At 38.3% G+C, this 13,450-nt stretch overlaps 1 protein-coding gene and 1 pseudogene across 7 annotated transcripts in view; both read left to right on the forward strand.

Moving 5' to 3' along the window:
• The window catches only part of LOC149319471 (DNA polymerase alpha catalytic subunit-like), a 331,773-nt gene that overhangs the window by 62,387 nt on the left and 255,936 nt on the right, over window positions 1-13,450 (forward strand). The gene's annotated exons all lie outside the window — the stretch shown is intronic.
• LOC149319472 (uncharacterized) lies at window positions 6,507-9,892 on the forward strand (annotated as a pseudogene).

Raw genomic sequence — 13,450 nt, forward strand, 5'->3', positions numbered from 1 at the left:
ATTATTATTATTATTATTATTATTATTATTAAACTTTATTTCTAAAGCTCTGTAATTATACACAGCGCTGTACAAAGTCAGTAAAATTAAGGAATATATAAAAGCCTGCCCGAGGCATACACTCTAAAAGTAATAACAATTAGATAGAGGAATAGATAAAATTACAATGTAGGAACCTGCTAGGGGAAGATATTAGCAATTTTGGGATTGCAGTTGCAGTTGGGTGTCATCAGCATGACTTGGAAGTTGCAGCTAATGCATCTGTACGCTGATGACACTCAGTTCTACTCCTTATTGTTGGAGTAAGATGCTGAACCAATGTGGATGGTATAGTGACTAGATGAGAGCTGGTAAACTGAAGCTGAATCCAATAAAATGGAAACTTTGTCAACTAGTGGTTCATGGGTCTGAGAATTTGGTTGGTGACCTCTGGATAGAATTTCATGGTTCTCTAATGGAGCAGTCTGTGAGAGATTGGAAGTACTCCTGGATTTATCTTATTACATGGAGGCCCATGTGGACTCTGAGGCTTGAAATTCCCTAGAGCTACACTGCAGCTTTTCCTGATTAGGGATAGCCTAGCACAATAGATCATGTTCTGGTAACTTCCTGATTAGACTATGACAAGGCAATCTTCAAAGATGACTTGGAAGCTGCAGGTGGTGCAAAACACAGCAGCTAGATTGCTGACAAGAACAATTAATAGAACTCATAAAATTTATGCTTTGAAGGAATTTTGCAGACTTTTTGTATGCTTCCAGTCTGAATTCAAGATGCTAGTGATAACATTCAAAGCCCTAAATATCATTAGATGAATTTCCTTCTAAACTCAGATCTCTTATAACTGTAGGTTCATTATGGGCCTAATTTTTGCTTCAGTGCTAGCTACTATTCTGAACAACTTGAAAGGGTCTTACTGGAATTGAAGATATTCATATTAGTGAAATATATACCCCCAAATGTTTGTGAAAATATTAGTAGGATTGCAGAATTTTGCCAATTTAACACTAAACGAAGTACAGTCAGCCTCTGTATCTATGGATTTTTTATCCACTGATTCAAGCATCTACAGTGTGTTAAAAAAAATTCAGATAGCAAACCTTGATTTTGTCATTTTGTATAAGGGACACCATTTTACTCTCCCACTGTCTTTAATGAGACTTGAGCATCCATGGATTTTGGTATCCACAGGGGGTCCTGGAACAAAACCCTAGCAGATACCAAGGGTCCACTGTGTTTCTATACTGCACTCTAGATGATGCGTCAAGAGAAAGTACACATGTGAAATATGCTCATGTTCTGAGGATGTCTAAAATTTCTTACAATATCTTTTTTTGTGTGGTGACAACTATGCTAAGTATCTCATAGTGACATAAAATTTGTATAAAAATCCACCAAACACTGATACATTTGTTCTTTGTGGGGTTTTTGGGTTATGTGGCTGTGTTGTGGAAGAGTTTACTCCTGATGTTTCGCCAACTGAAAACCACCCAGGGTCGGGGGGCTTTCCCAGCAAAGAATGGATCACTAGATTTCTGTAATGTGCTCTACTTGGGGCTACCCTTGTACCAAGTTCGGAAGCTTCAATTGGTCCAAAATGTGGCAGCCAGATTGGTTACCGGCACATCTAGGTTTGACCACATAACACCAGTGTTAAAATCTCTTCACTGGCTGCCAATTAGCTTCCAGGCGCAATACAAGGTGTTGGTAATTACCTTTAAAGCCCTAGATGGTTTGGGCCTGAGTTATTTGCAGGAACGCATCTCCCTACACAATCTGCCCCACACACTCAGAACATCAGAGAAGTACTTACTGGAACATCATAATACTAGGTTAACGACAACTTCCCACAGGACATTTGCAGCTGCGGTTCCAAAATTATGGAATAGTCTACCGGAAGAGATCTGTCTCATCAATACCTTTAAGAAGGCACTCAAAACTAATCTCTTCTGGCGGGCTTATCCATCGGACCCCATATAAAAGCTTATGATGATGTTCCACTCTCGACTATGATTATTGGCTACTGATGAACTGTTTTTTAGAGAACTAAAAGGAATGTAGTATATTCAGTATTAGTGTTTTATCAATTTTATTTGTATTATTGTATTATTTTATTGATGTAACCCCGCCTCAATCCTTGGGAGAGGCGGGAAATATAAACTTATTATTATTAATTAAATAGACACCCTGAGGCCTTGCCATTCAACAGCAGACCAACACAGAGATTAACATGTAAATAGAGGCGTTTTGGCGGTAGCTCCTTCCACTCTCCAATTGCCTTATTAGCTGGTTTCCTGCCTAAACCCTCAGTTCCTTTTGTCCGTCGCAGTAGCAGTGTCTAGGAACTCTTCAGAGATTCATTTTCCTGTCAGACTTTAAAAAAACTCGATTTGACAGGATCAATCTGCGTTTTGGTGGTAATTTTTTAACATCATTGTTCATATTTTAAAGCAAATGCTATGATTTTTAAAGATAATCTTATACTTAAATGTGAAATTAAATTTTGTGGTAAAGTTGTTTAACAGCAGCTTGCCTCACCTTCGCATTGGCAAGGCTCTTTCTGAGAATATTTTTGATACAACGGTGTGCCTGGCAGAGCTCTTCCCCCCTTTACCCTTGAGGAAAAGTTTTTAAAATAATGCCCGCCTTACTGGCGTGCTTGGCAAAGCCCCTTTTCATTCTGAGGAAAATGTTTAAAATGGGGCCCCCTTCACTGGCATACTTTTCACAACATCTTATCTCTGAGAGAAACTTATAAAATGGCCACCGGTCTTCCTTCTAAATCGTTTGACTATAACTGCTCTTTTGCTGTGGACAAACTGTCTCGGGGCCATTCGCCTTGCTTTTGTCTCTTCGTTCTCCTGAGGAGTTGTTGTTACTGGCTACCTTGACTTCAGTCCTCATCAGTCCTGGCTCCCCCGGGTCAAACCAATTGGATGTCATCCTCATTGGTCCCTGACTCTCCGGAGTCAAATCGTTTGGCTGGCAGCCCAACGTGGATCCTCATCGGTACGTGACTCTCCGGAGTCATATCAATTGGCTTCTAGCCCAACTTCGAGCCTCATTGGTCCCTGACTCTCATTAATAAATCAAGATGCCAAGATTTTATCAGCAATAATAGCAAATAGACTGAATAAATGTATGTACAAATATATAAGAAAGGATCAATATGGATTTCTGAAAGGAAGACAAATGTCTAATTCAGTAGGGAGAGTATTGAATAAAACACATGCAATAGGAGAGAAAAAAAATAAGGGCAGGGATTTTAGCATTAGATATATTCATAGCGTTTGATTGTGTGCAATGGCCAACATTAAAAATAATTATGAAAATATTTGGAATGGGAGATAGAATAAGAGGATTAATAGATCAATTATATTCTGATAATTCAGTAAAAGTAATGGTAAATGGTGGGATAACAAGTGAAATAAGAGTGACAAGAGGTACAAGGCAAAGATGTCCATTGTCACCAATATTATTTGCAATGGTTATAGAGTTGTTAGCAAATGTTATAAGTAATGATAATAGTCTAGAAGGAATAGGACTTAAACCCCCCCCCCAAAAAAAAAATTAGTTTATTTGCCGATGATACACTATTAACTATTAAGGATTTATTGGATAGATTGAGAAAAATAATAATAAAAAAATGTAAAGATATTTTGAATTGACAGGGTTGCAGATTAATTGGAATAAATCAGAAATGATGGTGCGTTACAGACCGGCCAAAATGGGCGGTCTGCCGCCGCTGCCATTTGTGGCGGCAAGGAGCCCCAGCGGCCAAACCACGAGGCTCCTTGGTGCCGCAAAAAAGAAGCCCCCAAATGGCGCTTCTTCTTGTGGCACGCTAATGACACCGCAAGGCGCCAGTGCGCACTCACATCATCATTAGTGCTGTGCGACGTGTGGACTCTAAGCATCCGCTACGTCAAGATGGCGGCGCCTGTGTAGAACGGGCGCCGCCATTTTGTACGTCCCCAGGACGTACTAGGGTTAGGGGATGCGTAAAGCACACCCTTTCCTAACCCTAGTACGTCCTGGGGACGTACTTTATGCCCGTGTGGAATGTGCTGATGATACTTAATTATACAAAAGAAGAGGAATCTGAATTTATAAAACAAAAAAACTTAGAGATAAGATTAAGAAGTAGTATAAAATATTTAGGAATTACTATAACGAAAGATTTAAAGGAAATGGAAGGTAAGAATTTGGTAGTATTAAGGAAATAAGTGGAGAAAAAACTGGCAGAATACAAGAAAATCCACTTATCTTGGTTTGGAAGAATAGCATTAATTAAGATGAAAATATTACCAAAATTATTTTTTTTTAAATTTAGAATGATACCATTAAAAGTATTGGAAACCGAATTGAATAAATGGCAACAATTGATGAATATATTTTGTAATGGAGGGAAAAGAACGAGATTAAACAAACAATTTTGGTATAAAACACAAAGAGAGGGAGGGTTAGGCCTTTCCAATATAAGAGGATATTATGAGGCTAATCAATTGAGATATGTGATAGAAGGTGTGTTGGGCGGGATAGATTTAGAATGGTTAGAAGTAGATATAGAGGAAGTAGATATGAGAATATGGAATATTTTTAAGGAGTTTACTAGGAAAGACATTAAAATTATTGGAAACCCACTTATGAAAATATATTAGAAATATGGTATAAATATAAAAAAGAGTTAATGAATGAAGACTCAAAAATAACACCAATAATAATGGAAAAGAAATTTCCAAAGAACTTGAGAGGATTGTTAGATAAGGAATTAAAGGAAAGGAAAATAGACAGAATAGAAGATTGGATAGATGCAAGAATAGAAAAAGGAGATATAAAAGAAAAATTTATGGGAATAAAAATTTCATGGTTTCATTGTATGCAGATAGAACAATGGATTAAAAACTGGCAAGATGGCGCTGGTGTGATAGGAGGTGTTTTTAATGAGCTCTGAAGTTTTCTGTTTGTTTTATTATTTCTACTTTGATTATTTGGTTATTTTTGTTTTGAAAGTTACTTCTCAGCGACGTGTAATATTGGTCGTTGCTGCTCTTCCAGTGTTTGGTGAAATTACTGTTATGGGCAACAAAAAACGCTTTAGAACAAGCCCTGATACAAACAAGCATAACAAGGCTTCCAAACAGCTTAAAATCTACGACTTACTTAATGAGGAAACTGTGAGTATTCCAACTACATCGGCAAACTCAAACTTGGAGTTTACAATTCCAACTGCTAACAACTTCCTTGTGTTGGGAAAAGAAAATGAGCCTTTATCTGAACTTTTAGTATCTCCAGGGAGCGAGCCGGCTATCATTCGTGAAGGGGTGTCCTTGGAATTAAATGAGTCTGTATGGGAGAAACTGCCAGATACTGAGAAGGAACAACTCACAAAGCAAAACAAGTTAAATCCTCCTGATTTTGTGACAAAACAATGCCTTTTAACAGCTCATACTGTTATTTCAATTTATGAGCGCTTAGGGAAAATTGTTAGTCAGGTAGAGCTTCTCAAACATTCTTTCGAGACTTTCATGCAGAAGCAATTAGTGGCAAAAGAGAATTTAGATTACGTCAACAGAGAAACATCTAGTAAAGTGAGAATTCCCACTATAAACAACCCCAGAGGCAGTCTACCAGTAACTTCTAAGGAGATGGGAGAAAGAAACCACAGCAGGGTTCTACAAGTAAACCAAGTTATGTTGCAAATTGCTTATAACAGTATAAACAACGGCAGATGGAGGTCCAATGGAACCATTAGATCTTCGCTGAGCCAACTTCTACAGGTGCCCTCCTACAACATTGATATCCTTGCTGTGGAATGGCTTCCTAATATATCAGCTCATAAGCGAATCTTGTTAACTTTTGAACAATCTACAATTCCTCTCATGTTGCTGAAAATGAAACCCTTTTTATTCAAATTCCAAATAATTCCAGCACAGGTTTTTCGTGATCAAATTATATCTCCTCTGTTCCCTAATAAGCATGGTAGTGGGGGGCTTGCAGATCAAAGTAATGCCCACTTGACAATTCCTAAAGGAATCCCTAAAGGGACCCTGAGTAAGACCACACCGAAGCCCAATTCAGTTAAAACTTTCAACAGTACAGCAGAGAGGCAACCCACAGAGAAACAGGCCACAGATTCAAGCGACTTAATAATTAATATAGAACAACATGACATCACATCCAGAGTGGACGACCTTAAAAATATGCTGCTTACTACCAAGGATTTGGCCATACCACTGTGGAATTCAATAACTACTGCTGAGGTCCCTGATGTTGAGAGGGCTTTAGATATGAGTTCTATTGATGCTCTCTTATCAATGAATAAAAAGGACCTTACAACTATAATTCCAGTACAACCTTTGGAACCTAAGAGAGTTAACACTGTACCCTCTCTGCATGAAGCATCCAACAAACAAAAGGATCCAGCTCAAACAGAACTTTTGAACATTGGTGATGACATGGACTTTACACCAGCTTGACAACTAAGCTTATTATGTTGGAATATCATGGGCTGGGGAAATAAGTTCCATGACGCAGATTTTGCAAATTACCTTCAAAATTTTAAAATTCTATGTTTACAAGAGACATGGGCTCTTGAAATTAATTTGCCATCTCTTTATGGATTTCAAGCATTTTCTGTTCCCGCAGTTAAAAGTTGTACAAGAGGCCGTGGTAGTGGTGGTCTCACAATATTCATATCTGTTGATTGCAGGCTGAGATTCAACCAATAACTAGTGCTTTTCCACACTGTATACAAGTGCTTGTCATCAAGAGCATGTGTTTTGGTTCCTTAATTTGTATAAATGTTTACTTTCCCCCTAACTTAGCAAAGAACGTAGGTCCTAATAGTATTTGGGATAGCTTATCTGAAACCATATTTTCTTTGGAGAGTCAATATCCCTCTACAAGGCTTTTACTCTGTGGAGACTTTAATGCTAGAATTGGAAATGACTCAAGGCAGGTGGAGAGTACTAACCACGGATCGACTGCTTATGTTGTACCTGTCCCTAGGGTCTCAAAAGATATAACTACCAACAAAGCTGGCTTAAAGCTTATAGAAGTTCTTTCTTTGCATGGCTTGCAGTGCCTTAATGGAACCCATTATGATCTGACATCGGGCCCTTATACTTATTTTACCAACAGGGGAACAAGTACAATAGATTATATAATAGTATCTGCAAATTTGGTTCCTGATATTTGTAGATTTGAAGTTATTAATCGTGTTGAAAGTGATCATTTCCCATTGTCATTATTATTTAATACTGGGTCATTTCACCCCCCTTGTACTCCCCAAAATTTAAATTTAAATTTAAATCTAAATTGAATTCATATGGGAGAACAGAGAATATGGTGGTCAATTAATTTGGGCATCTCAGTCCATCAGATGCTGGAGAGTATTACTTTTAAGTCCCTACAATCAGCTATTTTAAATTCCACTTAAGATATTTTACATATTTTCCAAACCATCATTCAAATGCTTAGGCCCAAGTTGGTGAGTAACAAACAATTTAATCCCAACACGGTAGTAACTAACAGATGGTTTGATTTGGAATGTCGAAGTGCTCGGAAAGCACTGATGAAGTGCTCTCGGCAGGCATTTAGAAACAATGATAATATCTCTCCTGACATCTTAGCTTCTATGTGGTCATCCTATAAGGCACTCTTAAAACACAAAAAAGATGAATATATTAGAACACAATGGAAACAACTAGCACAAGCTGTTACAGAAAAGAACGAGAAACAGTTTTGGGATATTACTGTCTCTGGCATGAATAGGATTAGACCGGTTATTGTTGGGCATATCACATCACAACAATGGTATAGCCATTTTAGTAAACTCTGTGGAGCTACAAATGCAGAGCATCACTCTTTTTTTGTTTTAAAAACTACCTATCTGCCTCAATGGCCCCCGGTTTCAGAGTCTGAGATAAAAAAGCTGATTGCAGCTCTGGCATTGAATAAAGTCCCAGGAGAAAATATGATGCCCCCAGAAATATATAAAAACTTTTCTGAATGGTGGGCTCCAATATTGGCTAAGGTGTTTACCCAAATCAATAATACTGGGATAACTCCAGTAGGCTGGAAACAGAGCGTAGTTGTCCCCATATATAAGAAGGGAGATAAGCAAGATCCTAATAACTATCGGCCCATAAGCCTTCTGGACGTTGATTCTAACCTATATAGTAGATATTTATTAAATAGACTGGAGGATTGGGAATTTAATAACCAGATTATTTATCCTGAACAAGCTGGATTCAGGGAAGGCCAGAGTACTATTGACCATTGTCTGACTCTTTATTATTTAGCCCAGAAAGGAATCGAAGGCACTACAAAACATCTATTTGTTGCTTTTATTGATCTAGCAGCAGCTTTTGATTCAATTGACAGAAACTTGTTATGACATAAACTGGCCAATACTAATATAGATAACCGCTTATTGTTTCTGATCAAGGAACTTCATACCAATACAACAGCAAGGATAAGAGTTGGTACCTCTGGTTCACTAACTGATCCTATTCCTACAAATAAAGGAGTTAAACAAGGATGCCTTTTGGCACCAACACTTTTTAATTTATATTTGAATGACATCGTCCCAGTACTTTCTGGCCCAGAATTTTTTCCACATACACTTGGATCAAAAAAGATCTCTATTCTGTTATATGCTGATGACATGGTTTTAATTTCACTTACACGTATAGGTCTGAGAAGGTTACTTTCCAAACTAGAGGCATTTTGTTCCAAGGAAAAGCTTGTTATCGACTGTAATAAAACAAAGGTAATGCTTTTTGGGAAAAGACACTCTGTTTTTCGTTGTTCTATTAACGGTCATCAGATTGAACAATGCCGAGAATTTAAGTATCTCGGCATTTACTTCACAGAAAACCTCTCCTGGAAGTCCCACATAGAAGCTAGTAGAGCAGTAGCTGTGAGATCAATTGGAGCAATCCTTAGATTCTATAACCAGGCAGGGGGTCATCTAGTTGCACCTGCTGTAAAAATATTTCAGAGTAAAGTTATAACCCACATTCTTTATGGCGCTGCTGTGTGGGGTTGGGATGATTCCCAATTGGTCAAACTGGAGGCCATCCAGAATACATTTCTCAGGAAATTGCTCCTACTCCCACCCAGCACGCCTGCAGCCTTGGTCCGGGCTGAGGTTGGCCTCCCTTCCATTAGCGCTCGCATTCATTTTACTTTACTTAATTACTGGAGATCTGTTAAAGATTCTACGGTTAAGGTTTTTCCTAAGTTGTGTTTTCAATATTTACCAAGCTGCAAAGTCTGGAGCTCAAGACACCAGAGGCTGCTTGAATCATATCCTGCTCTAATTGAAAATTCTTCCAGTTGGAATTCAAGAGAGAAGCTCCGTGAATATATTTTTAACCATGATGTGCATCTGGATAGACTGGCTATTAACAATTCGAAATTTTCCAAATGGTTTAGATTATATAAATTGGACCATCAGATGGCTGTTTACCTAGGGAATCTTACATTTCTAAAGCTTAGACAGGCTTTTACAGCTCTCCGCTTTCAAACAATGCCCTCAGCCATGATTGATGGCAGATATTCACATACACCTAAGGATTCCCGTTTATGTATTTGTGGAGCCCCAGAAATCGAGGATTTGCCTCATTATTTGTTTTTTTGCTCACTATATACTGGTCCAAGAACTAAATTTATGGGATCTATTCTGTCCAATTTACCATTTCCGAAAAGATTTATTATCTCTTGTCTGATATTGATTCTAAGGTAACTTATAAGGTTTCACTGTTTGCCTCAGCAGCAATCAAAATTCGGGCAAGGGTAATAGCAGACATTGCAGTTGATTGTCAGGGGGATGACCTTATCTAAACTTTGAAGTTGTTTTTTTTTAAACGTTTTAACGATTGTTAGGTGGATGATCTTATCTAAACCTTGAAGTGGTTTTTTAACGTCTTATTTAATTGACTGGAAGTATATTATGTATTAAATTTGGATGTTATTTGATGGAATATTTTATAATTCTGAATTGCTGTCATTGGTTTTATATTTTATCATGCGAATGGCCTTTGGCTTAAGCATTAATAAAGATTGATTGATTGATTGATTGATTGATTGATAGAACAATGGATTAAAAACTGGAAGAAAAGAAATGTAGAAAAGAAAAAGCACACACAATTCTAACAGATAATTCAGAAAGGAAGAATTGAAGAAAATGAGAACATAAAAAGAATCATTAGTCAAATTTATAAAATTTTGATGAAGAAATAAAGGAGGGAAAATAAAAGAAAATACTTTAAAGCGATTATGGGAAGAAGAATTAGGATGCAAAATAAATGATAAGGAATGGGATAGAATTTGAGAACAAAGACACTTGAAAAATTTAACGGTTCGGATAAAAGAAAATTATTATAAGTTGATTTGGAAATGGTACCTGATTCCAGTGAGATTACATAATATTAACAAGAATAATTCAAAAAATTGTTGGAGAGGCTGTCCAGAAGTAGGGTCATATATGCATATGTGGTGGCAATGTAAATATGTCCAAAAGTTTTGGGGAGAAATGATAATAGAAATAGAAAATGTTATGAATATAAAAATAGAAAATGTTATGAATATAAAAATAGATAGAAGACTGAGTATTGTTTTGTTATTGTTATATAACTCAGAGAAATGGAAAAAAGAAGAAAAAGATTTGATAACAAATTTGCTCACAGCAGCGAGATTAATAATAGCAAGGTGTTGGAAAACAAAAATAGATGTAGAGGTGGAGGATTGGTAGAAAGAGATATGGAAATTAGCCATTAATGATAAATTGACAGGTAAACTGAAATTTAAAAAAGGACTATGGAAAAGAAATGACTTTGAGGGGATTTGTAAAGAATTTATTGAGAAAATACTGAGAAAAGAAGATGGAAGATTACCTCCACAAGATGAACTGGAATTCTGGATAGAATATAAGGATGGAAACGGCTCCAGGGAAGGGGGCACTGAGGGGAATATAAAATAATTTGTTAAAATGTAATAGAAAGTAATAGAATGTATATATATGGAAATATTATACATATTGTATATATTAAGAATATTATTTAATAATAAAAAATTATGAAAACTATAAAAAAGAGAGATAATACCATTGTACTTCGGTATCAGCGTGATTGTGGTTGTCTTTTCCCCTCCATGGGGGGCTTTGATACCAGCGCCATCATTCACAGGGAAAGGGTTTACACCTCCCAGTGCTAATGTCAGTTAAGGCACTTTTGCCATTTACTGTGGGCCCTATATATGGTGAGGAATACATGTCTGTTTTCCATGCTCATGTCTTTCCAAGAAGTTCTAGTTGATCCCACTCTCTCCCCTGGAGCAGGTGGCATACAACAACTTCTTCAATTTCTTTCAGTTTCCATTCTGGGCAGGAATGCCCTCTGGGGACATCCCTCCGTTTCAAGCCTCCATTTAAAGTTCTGTCCACCTCTCTGGATACTTGGAGAGATCGGGATGTACATACCTGTCCCATCTCTCCTGGCCAATTGATGTCATAATATCCTGTTTCTCTGGTCCAAGGCGTCTATTGGGTGAGGTGGCAATATTTCTGACCTCCACCCACATCACTTGACAAGGCTAACTATTCAGTCTGCAAAATTCCTGGGGATTCTCCCCCATAAGGAGACTCCTGTGTTTCCCGCAATTGTTACTCCCTGTCACAGCATACTTCATGCTCCATTATATGTCCTGGACCTATATGGTAAGTGGTTTCGACCCACCGTTATATGGTCTCCAGACCCCTCTGTTCATGCTAGCGTGTTGCAGTGCATTAATGCTACAGCTTCAGTCGTTCCTCTTAAGCATTAGGGGTGACATTAGGATGGTTTCTGGCATATTGCCTAGTGTTTTACATACCTGGCTAGGAATTGGACTTCTGGCGCTTCAGATCTAGTCCAGCTCCGCTGCTCTGCAAAACTTCGTTCCCAGGGTCCATCCATGATGTATTGACACCATGTCACTCCTGCCACAATGTTTGCCTATTACAGTGATGGCAAATGTTTTAGAGACTGAGTGCCCAAACTGCAACCCAAAACCCACTTATTTATTGGAAAGTGCCATGTCTCTCTGTCTTTCTAGTAACAAACTCTGGCGAACGCTGTGCTGAGGTGATGGTGTATGTGCCCACAGAGAGGGCTCTCAGTGCCACTTCTGGAACTCGTGCCATAGGTTCGCCACCACTGGCCTATCAGTTTGGTTGTTCTGGCTGTGTCTCGGATCAGTAGGCTTCATACTGATAGCCTGAAATATTACACTCAGATACAGCGCGTCCCATGGGTCACAGCAATTGGACTTTGCAATCTTCTCATTTCTTTCTGCCTCAAATTTGTTGTGACTGAATGAGGTAACATTCCTCCTCTCTGGTGTCCACCTCTGTCCCAGAAATTACTACTAGAGCTCCTTTCCATTTCGATGTCATTAGGCTCTCTCTCTGTGGATGGACTTCCCAACCATCTCGTTGCTGACTACAGATTGTCCATTTCATACTCTGTTAAAGAGGACATTCAGCCCCAGACTACTTGGCATCCTAGTCTGTGTTAGTGCCATAGTCTCCAAATCATGGCTTCAAGAGGCTTTATCAAGGTCACTTTCTTTTTTCCTTTGAATGACACACTCAAATTTAAGGGCTTTGTAAGCCCCTTTTTCCTGGTTATCAATGTCCCATCCTCTGCAGCCTCGCATTGCTGTGAGCCCATTGCCCTTCATGTTGGATTCAATCCACCATATATAGCCAACACAGCTACCTGTGGTTGTTTTCTATAAAATGTGTATGTTTATTTTTGGATAGTCAAGAAAGTTGGATGATTCCATTTCTGAGACATCATTGTTGCCTGCCAGTGAAGGGCTGTATGGAAGAATTTTTGAAAGAATGTAAGCTAATGTTCTGACAGCAAACTTCTTAATGAAGTCACTATTTTTTCTTGCCTCAGATAATTTCCTATCACCCCTCCTCATTCTGCTATTCTTTCACATTGTACTAATAAAGATATTGTTTTGTCATGCAGTTTCTATAGTGTGCTGGGCAACTGTGCGGGGACTGAGGACCAGTTCATCCCCTGCTCAGTATGTCACAGAGGCACATAACTATAGCACAGCTAAATATCTCTGTTTCTCATCCAAGTCCCTTTCAGAATGATCACCAAAAGTGATATTGTGCCACTTCTGGTTGTCATTTTAGGAAAGATTGAAACAAAAATGGAGATATTTGGGCTAGTAGTAGGTGAGGATGTGTGTTTTTGTGTCTTGGGATGACAATTATCCAAAAATAATACAATTAATTTTCTTTTGGTGGCTGTCGTACTTGGAGAATGGGAGGGGGCTTCACGTGCAGCAAAAGGGGTCCAAGGTCTGCTTGTAGCCTGTGGTCAGGATCGTCACCATCTCTGCTGTATAGTAGTCAGCGTGAGTTAAATAGTCTCTCTCTCTC

The sequence above is a fragment of the Sceloporus occidentalis genome, unplaced genomic scaffold (genome assembly GCF_023333645.1).
Source record: "Sceloporus occidentalis isolate IW3139 unplaced genomic scaffold, rSceOcc1.0.p SCAF_2, whole genome shotgun sequence".
Lineage (NCBI taxonomy): Eukaryota > Metazoa > Chordata > Lepidosauria > Squamata > Phrynosomatidae > Sceloporus > Sceloporus occidentalis.